The sequence below is a fragment of the Ptiloglossa arizonensis genome, chromosome 7 (genome assembly GCF_051014685.1).
Source record: "Ptiloglossa arizonensis isolate GNS036 chromosome 7, iyPtiAriz1_principal, whole genome shotgun sequence".
Lineage (NCBI taxonomy): Eukaryota > Metazoa > Arthropoda > Insecta > Hymenoptera > Colletidae > Ptiloglossa > Ptiloglossa arizonensis.
Genome location: NC_135054.1, coordinates 7,317,525 through 7,332,397, shown reverse-complemented (window position 1 = coordinate 7,332,397; position 14,873 = coordinate 7,317,525). Strand labels below are relative to the sequence as shown.

The window sequence follows — 14,873 nt, the reverse complement described above, 5'->3', positions numbered from 1 at the left end:
TGTTAGCATTTTTCTGCAACGGAAACTGTTTTACTTTATTGGTTTATCCAGTTCGGGCGAGCGTCGGCGGACCGCGCCGATGGCCAGGTGTAACTCTTGTTACCTGAATTACTTCGGTCGTCATGTTCCGTGTCTGGGTTAAGTTTTTGTTATCTACCAAAAATTTATTATTGACGCTATTAAGGTAATCGCACTTTTCGGCGCTGAAACCCTTCCTGTCTTTAAGAACCGTTTTTTTTTCTATTGTTACGCCGTAACGTTTACTATCTATTTACCATTATTCGAAAGTACACGTAAACAGCTTTCGCTGACCTTAGTGGGTTCTTTCGTTCGACAATACAGTGAACATCTTTGGGAAAAATGTGTCCCGAATGTGGACGAAGCTCGTGTTTATAATTTTATAATACGATGAAAAGACTAAAGAAACCAGGAAGTATCTTGTATTTTTATAATAGTTTTATTTATAGAGAAACGATTATATTACGAACAGGCAGTGGGTAGACCATATGAGATCCATGTCGACTTTTAGCAATTAGAAAACTGATTGTATCGATGAAAAGTGCATTCTTTATTTGAGAAGGATATCATGGCCTCGTTAATTATATTTAATCAATTTTAATGTTATTATTAGTCAAAAGAACGACTAGAAATTTAAAAATGTTAACGAATCAATGTAGTTTTTCTTGTACGAAAATTACGGTTGTGTGGATTAACAATTGTCTTTGCAGTTCCAAAATTCATCAGTTTTATAGGCATCTAATATGATCATCCTTCAAAAACCACTTTTCTAATATTCTGTTTTGTATGTTTATTGTAAATATAAAATAATTCGTATAAGATTGCTGGTCACATTGTTAGTCGATAGAAAAAACATAAAGTTCGAAGCAAACATAGTTAAAAAATAATATTATGTTTACTGTCTTATACAATGCATAATACTGTTTTATCAAAGGGGGTTCAAATTGAGGCCGAAAAGTTTAAAAAACGTAATATCATTATTTAAAGTCTTTCGAGGTGCTGAGCTACTTAACATGCGCATACATTAGTAAAAAATTGAAATGTTTTTAAAGGATATGTACGTCAGAATAAACTTCTTTTCTCAAATTGTACAATTTTGAACCATATAATTTGATTACCTAACTCATACTTAAAATAATACATTAATGTTCAGAATAAAATCGATTATATTAAAAACGTTAATATCCTTCGTGCGATACAATCGTTTATTACCTCATCGATCTACCACGAAACTAAAAATTAATATACTAAAAGCAATGAATAAAGTTACTAGAGATTATATTCGATTTCGTGAATCTTAAAATGAATTATTGTATAACATGAATTACTTGAACCAATATTCTAATAAAACAAAATATTAAAATTAAATTTAGTAAATTGGATATCCTTAGCAGAAAATTCGCAACTAAGAAAATTTCATATTACAGTTGTAGAAATAATTGCAAGTAAATCAAATTTCTTATTTACATTCGTATTCCCTTTTTAAACAAATTTTAATCGAATAAAAGTTTTCCCAATGTTACAGAAGCACAAGGTACATATAAAATACAATATTTTTGTAACGAATTAAAATTTGTTCTTATTTTTTCTTGGTCCCTGAATGCATCCGTCGATTAAATAACTTTAAAAACCTAATTTCCTCATTTTTGTAGAACTTGATACGGTAGAAAATCCAATTTTCGATGTAAAATGCGAACTCTCTTCGGAGAAGGAAAAAAACTACATTAAAAATATGATAAGGTTGATGCTGTTATCTTCTATTGTAGAAAATAACGAAAAATTTTACGAAGACTACTCTGGTACGCTATATATATGTAAATAACAAAGTAGAAATTTCAGTTACGTAACATATGCATACATTGGAAAATAATCCAATTTCATATTAAATATCGTTATCCACGAGCATTTATAAAATACGTACACATATCTATATATATATATATTTCCAAATATATAAATTTATAAATTTATTTAATACAACGACGATATTGTAGATTTATATATATATTTGCGAAAACACGTCTTTCAAAATCCAGCTGCGCGATAAAGCACTTAAAAGAAAATTGTTTAATCTTTCACCCGTCGGATGCGATGTAAAAATTGCATCGAATAAAAATTGTATCCGTGTTCGTTGCACGGGTTAATAATTTTATGCATGTCGAACACCGGCTTCCTGTAACGAGCACCATATAAATTCTGCCACACGTATTATGCCAAACTGGTATCGATACGTAGGGCAAGCAAATATAGCGGGGCTTAAACCTGCCGATGTAACTTTATTTCAGCTCACGTGCGAATCCAATCCAGGCATGATTTTCCATTTCAAATCGAGCGTATATCAAAAGTCTGTGCCGTCTCATCCATATCAATCGAAGAAGGGTTTCGCCTCCTGTACCTAAATTACAATAATTCTTCGAATCCGTATAAAAATTGTCGAGTTGCATGAAATATACTTGGCTGGAGAAGCTCGATACATCCATCGCTCTTAATTTTTTAAACAAATCCACTCTCGACGAAAACATAAAGCAGTCTCGCGCAGAGATACTGCGGATAGCTAATCAAGGGCTCCTAATAATTAATTTGACAGGCAAGTAATTGATAAATGCGAAGGGATGTAATTTAATCACTCTCGAAACCGTTGAAATAATATTGGCCACTTTGCCGTTGAGTGTAATTCAATGTTAATTTTATCGTACCCTTCTGGGTGCACGGATTTCTACTAAAGGATTATTTAATGTTTGAAATAGCACCGATAAAAGATTCCGATAAGCTTATCGCACGTTGGAACAATTTATAAATCACCTTATGTCTTTTTTCTGGTTAACCTGTAATCAATATACAGAATCGTAATGTGCATATTCATTTTTTAATGAAAAAATGTACACGAACCGGTGAGAACAATACATACTGAAATGAAAATACGAGCGGATATTTCTTTTCGCTACATATCGAGGCGAACGAATGCGAGATTAAAATTTATAGTTTCTGTGATTTACAATCGTTACTTTTTAGAAAATTTCGACGAACCACCCTTTGTATCCAAATATTTTTGGAATTAATAAACGCTTCGATTCAAAAAATTCTACAGGAGAATAAATAATTTTCTGTTTTGACTACTTTCACATTTTTCAGGCTTGCTACATATTAGATCTCTTCCTTATCAGCAGTCGCTTACGATTCCAGAATTCTTCATTTTCAATAATCGGTAATCGTTTAACTTATTTACAGACAAGATATAAAATAGACGTTATGTCTATTTATGCCAAAGATGGCCAGCAGGTAGATCAAAAGTCGAGACGTTCGTCCATCTCGTAGACTCCAGAGAAAGAGAACATTTCCGGTTACGTGAAGTCTATATATGTATCCATACTTTCAAGGACTAGTAACGTCACAGATTTACAGTTCCATTGTCCATTCGATCGAATCGAGAAATTGTTTCACGAACAATTAATGTTTCGGTGAAGCGATACTTTAAACCAATATTTACACGATAGATACAATTATTAATTATTTCAAATATTTCCCAATGAAAATTGTTAATAATCACGATGCACAAAAACCAAGATGTGCAATCTGTGACGGATGATAATATTAATAAATTTTTATTCCGGCGCGTGATTGTTACAATATTTGGTAGGTTCGACGAAACCACAAACGATACACAGAGACCTATTCTCTACGTTTACTACCTTTCCCGACTTTGGTAACTCTGTTGAACATAATTCATAGAATCACCGTTCTTACACTTAGGATATCGTTCCCAAACCACCGATATTTCAGATCGTACAAGACTAGTTCCTATAACGTTTATTCTAGATCTCGTCTACGACTTATTTATTATCCATAAACGGATTTACTTGCAGATTCCTACTTACGGATCGTGGATAAAATAGAACGAAATAATTTCTCCAGTATCGACCGTTAATTTTAAAATACCTTCTTTTAAAATTCCTTTTCACCGAAATTTCGTTAAATTAACGCGAATTGGAGCAAATCGACGGATTGATATCAACGATATTTAAATACGATTAAGTATTTCCAATTCGCGTTGTACCGTATCTTACGAACGTCTTCGAAGTTTCCTTCGATCAACGCAATTGTTCATTTACACCGTACACAACGTTTCATTCGTTCGTGAGATCGCAGAAACGGTGAATGGAAATCTGTAGTGCATTACTTGCATACCAGCGTTAAGGCAGCGCAGGTGGTCGTACTGCTGAGACACGAGCGATAGCACGAAGCATATATTAACATAGAATAAAGCGATATACCGATACATTATTGACCCGTTTGAAGCAACAAGCGCGTAGGTTGAATAATCACGCTTGGGAATTCGTGGAATTGGTTACGGTATTTTCATTGTTTATCGTTTATCCATTTGCTTGTGCATCGACGCGCAAAATACGTTGACACTTATTACGCAATTGTTTGCTATTGAATTAAAATTCTAAAATTAGGTTGCGAAACGACGACTATTCGCCGAACCTCGCTCGTTCACCTTGCTTCTTCTACGTTGTTTTGCGTCTCTTGTATCTTTAGAAACTCGTATACCATTTTGTCTCGACGAATAAGATCATCGAATAAAAAATACAGAAAAATGTGATTATTATTACGGTAACCGAGATTCAATCGGTACTCGAATCGATACGGATGAACTATTATGCAAAATTAAATTGCAACGTTTCCCACGGAAACAATTACGTATTTAGAATCTGACTTCATCGAGGACTTATTTCTTGGACAAGTTGATAACACAAATTGATAACACCATTGTTCAAATTCTACGAATGATGTATGAATATTATCTTTTAGTAATGTCATTAAGTATTTTAGTAAAATATCTATCCATAAAACGTGCGAAATTATCTTAGGATAATTTATTACATACCTCTGTAAAGCACATGTTTAAATTTATCAATATTACGAAATTATTTATTTTCTCCATAGATTATTCGATATCGTTGGCCAGTCAAGGTACGGAATATTTTCAAATGAAAAATATTCTTCAACCCTTTTATTTTTACATTAAACGATCGTTATACACCCTCCACTCGTTTAACGTCATATTTTTGTCGATTCCTCTTTCTATACGTAATAGTCATAATCATAGGTGTGGAACATCTGGATTGAATCTGTGGTGGCACTTCCCACACTTGCCACCAGAGGGAAACTGATCACCGACAGTTTCCCGCAAGCTCCTATATCTGCTCCGATTGCTATATATAAGGTTCCTTACCAATCACCGAATATTCAAACGTATAAGGCAGGGCCTGCTAGGAAGCCTTACCGATGAGTCCACTAGCAGGCCCGGGATGAAACGCTTTTCTTTCCTTTTCCTATCTACTGGCGTATAAGGTTAGGGCCTGTTAGGATGCCTTACTGATGAGTCCGCGCTATCAGGCCCGATGAAACGCTCTTTTTTCCTTTTCCCACAGTCAACACCTTTAGAACCATCAAAAGTCTTATTTCGTCTCCAAATACGATTATTCGCCATTTCTTCTTACGCGTTACATGTTTCGCAAGACTGACACGATCCTTCCTATATCTAGATGTCAATGCAGGTTTTCGTTTCAATTTTCGTCGTACGATATTTTCACGTATCCGAAGTATACAACGAACGTTACTAGAAACAGGGTCAATCTCATTTCGCGCGATTCGAATTTGACGCAGCACGCAAAACGACACGTTTTCCATGCGGAAAAATCGCGTTCACCGTACCATAATTATTCAAATCTTTCGATAGGTTATAAATAACAATTTTTGAAACTGATAAACGTTGTTTTCTCCATTTCAAGAGTTCGAATTTCCTCTTTGTTTAATTTTTTCCCCTGTCTCGTTACTATATTAAATATTTCTAATACTTCTAAGGCTGACTGTCTACGGAACACTATGTTTACCCGACTTAGTATACACAAAGACACTAAAGAATATAAACGAAAACTCGTGTGTGTTATCGTTTCATCGACCTCTTTTGTTGATAAGTACAAAGAAAAACAGCCAAGTTCCGGTACATTTCAATCGTTACAAGGTAATGTTTACGCAGCGTTGGCGTCTTTGTACAATTCCGAACGTGTTACTGAGAATTCAACGCGAAATACCTAGGTACACGCGTGTTGTCCGTTTAATATTTCCTAGATAAATTTCTTCCGCTGTCCAGCCACGCCTAACTAACTAGAAATTCTCGAATCGATACGGATAAACAATTCCGAAAAATGAAATTGTCCCGAAGGAAGAGTCCGTGGTTTAATTTCGTAACCGTGGTCGAAAAAGGTCTTTCGAGTATCCCACGAAAACCGGTCGAATCCAATCAAGGTTTCGATAGATCGTCGACAAATCTTGTTCGTCGATTATTTTCGTTATCCGTTCGTTCCGCGTTGGATTCCTCGATCGGCATCCGGGCATCGAGAGCCTGTCCTAAACTCCTCAAGAGAAGAATTCCATTCCACGTTACCCAGTTCCCCCGTTTGACGTTCCAAAAGGAGAGCCCGGCGACCGTTTCGGTGACACGTGCTCGTGGCGTAGACCCGGTTCGAGCAAAAGTGAAAAGCCGCCCGAATGCCGACCACGGGGACAATGGCCGCCGATTAGATGACCTCTTTGACGCGTTCCTCTCGCGAACCTGCCCGGCGTACATTTGGGTAAACGCAGGTAGAAGAGGCGTAGGTATGCACCTGCGCATACCTGCTTACAGAGAGTCGTCGAGGCGACACCGAGGACACCCTGGCAGGGTACACGTAGACCCAACGACGGGACACGGGAGAGGGATCACCGAGCCACGAGCCACGAGCCACCTGTAACGCCGTGTAACGGTACAGAGGAGCGTACGGTGGCGCCGTACGTCGGCGACGCGAACTAAAATCTCCTTAGGCGAGGTCGAGCGACCGCATACCACGTTCTGGAATCGCGGCGAGTACGCAGTCGGTGTCCGGTCGTCCGGGTAACGCTCGAATTGCGAAGGGAAAACGAGCTGGCCCCCACGTCATCGTCCTGGTAGCGCGACCAGGTTCGGTAGTGACACCCGTGACACTGTGAGACCCCCGACGCGGTAACACCGTCGAGATACTCCGCGCCGGGTTCCTTCGTTTTCCTCTCCGTTTCACTTCTCCTTTTCACCTTCTCTTTGTTCACCGCGCCCGAGCATCCTCGTGGTTTACTGCTCGCGATCGCGTGCATCGTCGTGCATCAGTGACCCCCCTACCCCCTACCCGCCCCCCACCACCGCTATCGGTCATCGCGCGAACGATTCGACGAGGTGACATCCCGTCCAAGTGAGACATCGCGGGCCTGGAACCGACGAATTACGGGGAAGAGGACGGATACCAGAGTAAGTGGAGAAGATATTGGTTCGAGCACGCTGTCCGGGAGACATCAACGCGGGTACAGGGCATGCGCTCTCGCGCGACAAGCCCGCGTGGGGTACGCGTTCGTCACCCTCTCCGCGACGACACACCGTGGATCGTGAAAACCGCGGTTAGCTCCTCGCAGCCGTCGATCGATTTTAAAATGGCGCGCGTACCAGGTATACATTCCAGCCCGTACGGATGCTGCGACGAATACCATTCGAAACGTTTCTCCGTGGCCCACGGTGTCCTTTCCCTGCCGTAAACACGATGTTTTCGAGCACGTTTCTACGGTGTCACGTTGTCGATCGAGGCGGACCAGTTTCTCGTCCGTAGACGGACGATGGAATTCTCACGATCCCCGCGCACGCGCGACGCAACGACGGATGGATTGTTCGTTCGCCAAGCCGAGTCTCCTCGTGAAACGATCATGGGGGACCGAGGGGGGTCATGGGAGAACGGTCCAACCGTGCCTCGATGAATAAAGATGCCCGTGGAAGCGACGCGTACACGTAGATATTCTGGTTTCGTTTTTATTCGACGACTTTGTTAGCGATGGAGGAAAATCTGTATTCAAGTACACGAGCGGAGAAAACAAGGTGAAAGGGCGAGGTTCAGCGAATCGCTGTTTCGTTGCTCGAGAGATAGATCGGGATCTGAGTTAAGGATACCAGAGGTAAAAAAAAATACTACCAGAGAGAAATTCACCGTCATGGGAAAAGAACGAGCATGTTTAACCTTAAAGCGTTCTTCCGTTCGACTACGCGTTCAAGGTCTTCGAATGAAAAACGTCCCGGACGTTTGGTACGCGGTGTTTAACTTTGCGATACAGTAGAGCCTCCCGTGCTCGAATCAATAGGGAGACTTGTATGGTGTACGAATAATGGAACAATTTTCGATGTTGAACTTCGTTTATGCGAATAGAAACGAAGAGAATCGACGATTCGTTTAAATATTTTAGGATTCTATGTCGTTGTGACAGCTTGCGCAAACAATCGTACGTTGGAGTACTCGGATGTGGCTTTACTGTACAAAAAGAAGATCCAAGAAAATTTTAAAGCATCGGTTGTGGTAGCTTTGGTTATACAAGAAAATAACGTACAATCGACCCTCTTGTAACACGGTATTCCGAAAACAGGGTTTCGATTCAACACCGTGCAAAAATTTCAACGATTCTCGTAATACGATTTTCATACAGCACGGCTCGATAATCTTGGACAACCCTCGTACAGCACGAACGTTTCCACCGCGTTGTCTCAATTTCGTTTAACATGATTTAGATGCAACACGAAACGAATTGTCGGATTGTAAGAGAATCGAGTGTATTACGAGGATGCGATTAGTTGAAAAGAATCAAAGGAACGCACTAGGGTTAAACGAAGCGTAGAATTTTAAGAATCGTACGTCGATCGGGTTAGAATTAAACTAGTAAACGGATGAGTAAGAAAGGATGGCTTGAAATTTAGCAGGGAGAGGATACAGAATGATTTATTCATTTATTTATTTTTATCAGCTGGAAATCTTTTAGTATCATCGTACGTTACAATAGACAATCAGTTTGCGAATATAGGAAATAAATTACACCTAAAGTTGTAGATCGGAGCTGTGTAGCTTATTGTTAGACCGGTAGAAGTAACCGAAGTAACGTTCCCACCACTGACGTCTTGACCTACCATGAGCTACAAACGAAATAAATACAATAGCCAAGCGTAACTACTGGGCCAATTGTACAAAAAACGTTTATTTCTTCGCAGGACGGATCAACGTTTCTTCAACATTCTTCTGATACAATTGAATTTTCTACAAGGAGTTCGATGAGGTTCTTAATTAACGAGACGGTGTTTTATAGAGAGTCGAGATGTATATAAATTGAAACGAGTTAAAATTTCGAGGGTATTTACGGTGCTATTTAATATCTTCTGTGCAAAAGTTAAATTAAACATCGGGCGTCTACGTTTAAAAGTCATTAGGTTTGGATCAGAAATTCCTATTTCACGTGTCTTTAAGTAGATACACGTGCTCACGTATCTACTTTAGTGCGTATAATTTTAAGTACATAATTATCCGTGTACTGTTTCGCGTATATTTAGGTATACGTGTGGTATTTCAATCACATTTAGCTACATATGTGTTTTAATTCGTATAATTTTTAGAACACGGTTACTAATTTACTGTAGTTATAAAAATAAATTTCAGAACCGATCCTATTAACAAAATCGATTCGATGAATCTCTCGTTTAATACAAACAATCCAACGTGTTTATATTCCCAGCAGTTCAGAACGAGCATTCGAAAATAAATTAATTTGCCTTATCCTCTTCTTTTTCTTTCGTTTTATTTCATTTTATTATTCTTCATTTTATCTTACTTTATTTCGTACTGTATTCATTGACCTGTCATTTTGATTATATACCTGCTTTATATTTTGTTATACCAATTGTATACAAAGAAAACTCAAACCCGTTAAACTAATAACCAATTTTGAAGATACGTACGTGATCTGATACAAATAGGAATACGTTGGTAGTTCTTGTGTTAATACATTTCCATCAGGGACAAGACCCGAGAGTCTTCGTGACAGAAGAATCCGTGTATTCGAGAGTAGGAAGCGCACGGATGATGTGGTGATGAGAATCAATGCAGAAGAAGCGTTTCTCACTGGATGGTGGAAACCGAAGAAATAGCATTCCTGCATTGTTTACCTGTGTGCCTTGTGAGTCATAGTAATTGCAGCGCAGTCATGTTTATTTATAATAGTAAATGCCCGGAGAGGTTGGAGAATTGATTCCACCGAGCGGTAGCCATTTCTTTTTTAATCGATAATTTCAACGAATTTACGGTATTCGTTGGGAAAGAGCTCGGTATTTTCAGTTTCCGCTGCATAGAATTTAACACGATTGCGAAGAGAAGAATGTAATACCAAATTGGAGAACATGTTCTGGACGTTCACAAGTGGTTTAGAGAGAAGGAAATTTCAAATTCCAGTAAATCAAGGTCGAGAGAAAATTAAACGAATAGTTCGTAAGCGAGTATCCAGTTATGTTGCGAATTATATAAATATTTTTTCACCGGATCTAGAAACTCGAATTTCAAAATTCCTCCACGCCGAATTTTATTCATCGGTCGGAAATTCGAGTGGCACACGTCGTCGATGGTTTATAAACGTTTTCTCTTTTCATTTTCGAGCATCGAATTACGCGCAAAATTAACCAACAGTTTATTAAGAAATTTAAACGAACGGGATTTCAATCGTCGGAGTTTCGAATGCGCAAATTTTTTAATTAGTGGTCTTCGCGGCGAGATCCATACACGGCGTTCGATCTAGATGCCCGATTAGGCGAAAGTATTCAAGGACAGTGAATCGTGTGACCTCCCGCTGTTGCTGGAGAAAGATACTGTCCCGTTATTAACGTTCATTCATGTCACGCAAAACGTTCGAACGCCTTGGCAAGCTATTAACGACAAAATATTTAACGAATCGTTATACGTTGCAACGACCTTTAAAGGGAACGAATCTTTTCGGCTTGTTCGCGAAACTTAAATAATTTATTCGTACACTCTATTTTTGTTCGTCGATAACGGTTTATACACGAATAGAAAATTAAAAAAGGACAACGTTACCGTAATAAACCGTTCATTGGTATTGCTCGTTACAATTGTATACATTTTTTACGATTACAACATTTCAATCTTACTGTAATAAAGAAATTTTTAGATTCGTCAATTTTAAGACGATATAATATTTCTACGCATTTAGACAATACCGACAACGTTTTGCGATCATTTTGTTCTTCCATTGTTCTAAATAATAGAAATTGTTCTAAAATTTGGGGGAATTGGAAATTTTCGATACTATCTTCGTAATACTATCGAACGATTAGAAGCACGACGGTTTCATTTTACTATTGAATCGTGAAACATTATTTATTATTACACAAAGTGGCGGTAATTGGCTTTTAATTGAGAAAATAATAATTCCAATAGTTGGGATGATAAAATTGAGGAATTTTCTGAAAAAGGGACCTAACCCAGACCTATGAGCCCTTTTTCGGTAAATCGTTTTTTATTACTCATCGTAGATCCACAAACGTGTTCTCAAAATTTCACCAATTAAGATCACAGCAGCACTTATCGTTGAATCGTGTACAGTTGGAACTCGAAACAGACGAGCAATTATTGTTACGTTGCTAACACAAGCTCGCGACCGTCGATTCAGTTTTTCAAATAGCATTATCTTAAATAATAAATTCATATTTTGCAATTCATAGAAACAACGGTGTTCCTCCGACGCTATTTATTCGTTCCACGATTTCGTTTTATGGAACCTTTGTTCAATGCAGCTCAATTATAAAAATGTTTCGCAATAACACAGATTATGCCATTCGTAACTCGAGTAGATAATTTCTACATACCAATATATAGATAATTTCTACGTATTATAAGTGCTGGATCAATAAAGGTTTTGCTCTCGTTTCGAAAAGGAAAAATATATATTAGGTTATTAAAGTTCCTTAACGGATAAAATAAAAATAACGTATCATTTTTTATAGTAATTTCCCGTTGAATGACAAGTTCCATTCATTCGTGATCCCCGTGATCGTGCAATTTACGTAAATGGTGAAATCGGTGTAAGTCTGCATACCAATTATCAACGATCTAAATATTTTCTGCAGTGTCATTCGTAAAACACGTCGTCCCGATCCTTGTTGCGGTGCGGTACGATTACAGGAAATTTTATTACGTATTGTGACTGGCGGTTAATTGCCTTTTCCGTTGTACTTGTCGCTTTTGATGCTTCCAATCGTTCCGCCGATAAGAAAGCCGACTTTAGGAAGCACTTTCATCGTGAATTTCAACTGGTTTCGTATCGAGGCAACGCGATCGAACTTTCAACGAACGGCACAAAAACTTCTCCCGGTTATAGCCAATTATAAGCAGGTATTTGCACAATTTCGACAACGCATTGCGAAACTCCGCCAATGGAGGCTTTATTCAATGTATTCGAAAATTACGCTTATCGTTGGTAACCGATATTTCAATTTGAAACTTTACATTACACTTCTTTAAATTATATTTATTATACTTGCTTTGGTATCTTGAATCAGTTCCTAATACAAAATATTTATCATCGCGCGGGACTGGTAAAATTGAACCAGGTGTATGCAAACACGGAACGATGACTTTCGATTGATTTTCGTATAGATAATTTTAACGTGTCACTATTTTTGGAATTTTGTCCAAAGAGAATTTCATTTTCTCAAAATCTTCAATTCTTCCCTGCTATTCGAAATCGTATTCGTTTAAAAGAAATGCAAAAAAATAATTAAGGAACATTTTCTTCAATCGAAATTGATTTTTTTCGTTACACCTGTATCTTCGCTGTAAACGTTTGAAAGTTGATTCGTATGATTTATTATATATAGTTAGTACCATTTGATCATGTTTTGGTACGTTCAAACGTGACGAGAGTTAAAATCACCGGAAATTCGTTGCCGGAGAAGAAGCTTATGATCACGTACTTACGACGTCGAACGCCACTGTTTTCGTTTATTTAAAAACGTACGTCCGATATGAGCGTATGTTATTTACAAGAATGCTTACGGAGATAATTAATCTCTTGCGTGTCTTCTGTTTCGATAGAGAGAAGAGGCACGATTATGAATTACATAAGATCCTTGTATCACCGTATTCGAGCTGCTGCTTTCTCTGTCTGACCTCGATACTTGCTCGACGAAACCTCGATTCTCCTCGATGTTAGATTCGGCTTCGTGCTCCCATCTTCGAAGGAATACCTCGTTCGTTAATTCGTCTTGGATGTTAGAATCGTATTGGTGTTTCTACCCTGGAAAGAATCCCTCGTTCCTCGATTCAACTTCGACAATTAGATTCGACACCGGGCTACATCCATCTTGGACGGAGCTTTTCATTTCTCGTTGTAAATTATTTTACGGGTGTGTTTTATCATTTATCCTTTCGTTAGATCAACACGATCTATAATATTGAAAGTAAAAATAGTGTTACTATATTGCTAATTATAGTAATTCAATTGTATTAGGGTAATCTTTAATTACATCGATAATTAACAATTACGCTAATGATTACCGCTAATTAGCAATTACACGAATTTGATCCTACCAGGATTATTTTTATAATTAACGCCGAGATCCTCAATTTTACTAAACATTTGTTCCAGTTACCTATTTTTGAGTTTCGTTAAAATTGAAATCCATAAAAATTTAAGTACAAGATACGTTTATATTTGAAAAGTAAGTTATTAAGTTATTTTAAACATGACAACATAGGAATAACCATCAATGTTATTAGTAAATATTCATAATTAAACTTTCAAGGGCAATAAGTTCGATAGGTGTAATAGATCGCTATCGGTTTCAGTTTTTCTATTATTCCAAGCAGAATAATTTGTTCCCGAAGAAGCGAAGTAGATAAGAATCTACTATAGGTACGTTTAACGAGAGCTACGATCATAATGCCGATTTTGAAGGGAACTGCAGAGTTAATTAAAGCATTAAAAGAAGTATCACCGTTCACGAAGCATTATTTGACCTTTAAAAGTTTTTTGAACAATACTGTGGCTACATTGAAATACCACCTAGAGCAGACCAAGGCGAATCTGATCACTTTCTGCTTGGGGAGAAAAAAAATATAGATTAAACATTGAACGGCTAATTTTTCATAATAAATTCGTAACTAGTACTCATTTGATTTGTACAAAAGAAACTTAAAAATCTTTCTTTTGTGAATGAAAAACAAAAAAGTGAGAAATAACCGATTCGCCTCAAATTTTGGCAAAAGACAAATTTTCGTAACGAAAGCTTTGAAATCAATTCCAAAATATATAATTCATTAACAACAATGTCAACTGACACTATTTGACATCTAAATCTGGTGTTTGCGGGGGTGTAAAACCATTTTTACACCCCCAAAGGTTTCTTTTCATTCTTACATAATAAATGTAGATACATTGACATTATATACCTACATATAAAATTTGTTCTTTTAAATCATCTTTTTTACGAGACGAAACATTTTCTGATGTGTGGTGCGATGATTTTGGCTGTGACTCATTGTACATCGCAAACATATTGTTCTTTCTTACCGCCTCTATCGGCACAATTCTCGTGGCACTACTCTTCACAAACATTGCACTGTATCCAATTTTCTGAAAGTGAATGGATAAATTTTTCACCGCAGTAAATATAACATCATCCTTCTAATAATCTGTATATAAATAATTGTCATATTTGTAATCATAAAAATACTCGAACGAAGAAAGAGAATGATCCGATTTAGCCCAAATGACGTGATTTGATTAGTTTCGCAAATAAAAATGTTAACCTAAGTAATTTACATATGTATATTGTGATATAATAGTCTAAGATATATCAAGTGCTAAATTTGGACACGGTGCAAATTAATAATAAACACATTTCAATTTTCCAGCTTCACTTTTTATATTAAATACGAAATTGTAGATTATGTATCTTAAATTTGCAC

At 37.4% G+C, this 14,873-nt stretch overlaps 1 protein-coding gene and 1 long non-coding RNA gene across 6 annotated transcripts in view; one reads left to right on the top strand and one right to left on the bottom strand.

Annotated features, from left to right (window-relative positions):
* The first annotated feature begins 6,937 nt into the window (after nucleotides 1–6,937).
* The window catches only part of Myo10a (unconventional myosin 10A), a 106,555-nt gene continuing 98,619 nt past the window's right edge, over nucleotides 6,938–14,873 (top strand). For all 5 annotated transcript variants that reach the window (XM_076316705.1, XM_076316708.1, XM_076316706.1 and 2 more), the window contains exon 1: nucleotides 6,938–7,342. The gene's annotated coding sequence lies outside the window, so the exon portion shown is untranslated. The remainder of the gene's footprint in view (nucleotides 7,343–14,873) is intronic.
* Nucleotides 12,980–14,628, bottom strand: LOC143149547 (uncharacterized). The gene is made up of 2 exons (XR_012992820.1): nucleotides 14,359–14,628; nucleotides 12,980–13,349 (listed from the first exon to the last, which is right to left on the bottom strand). It is a non-coding gene; the product is annotated as an uncharacterized LOC143149547 (long non-coding RNA).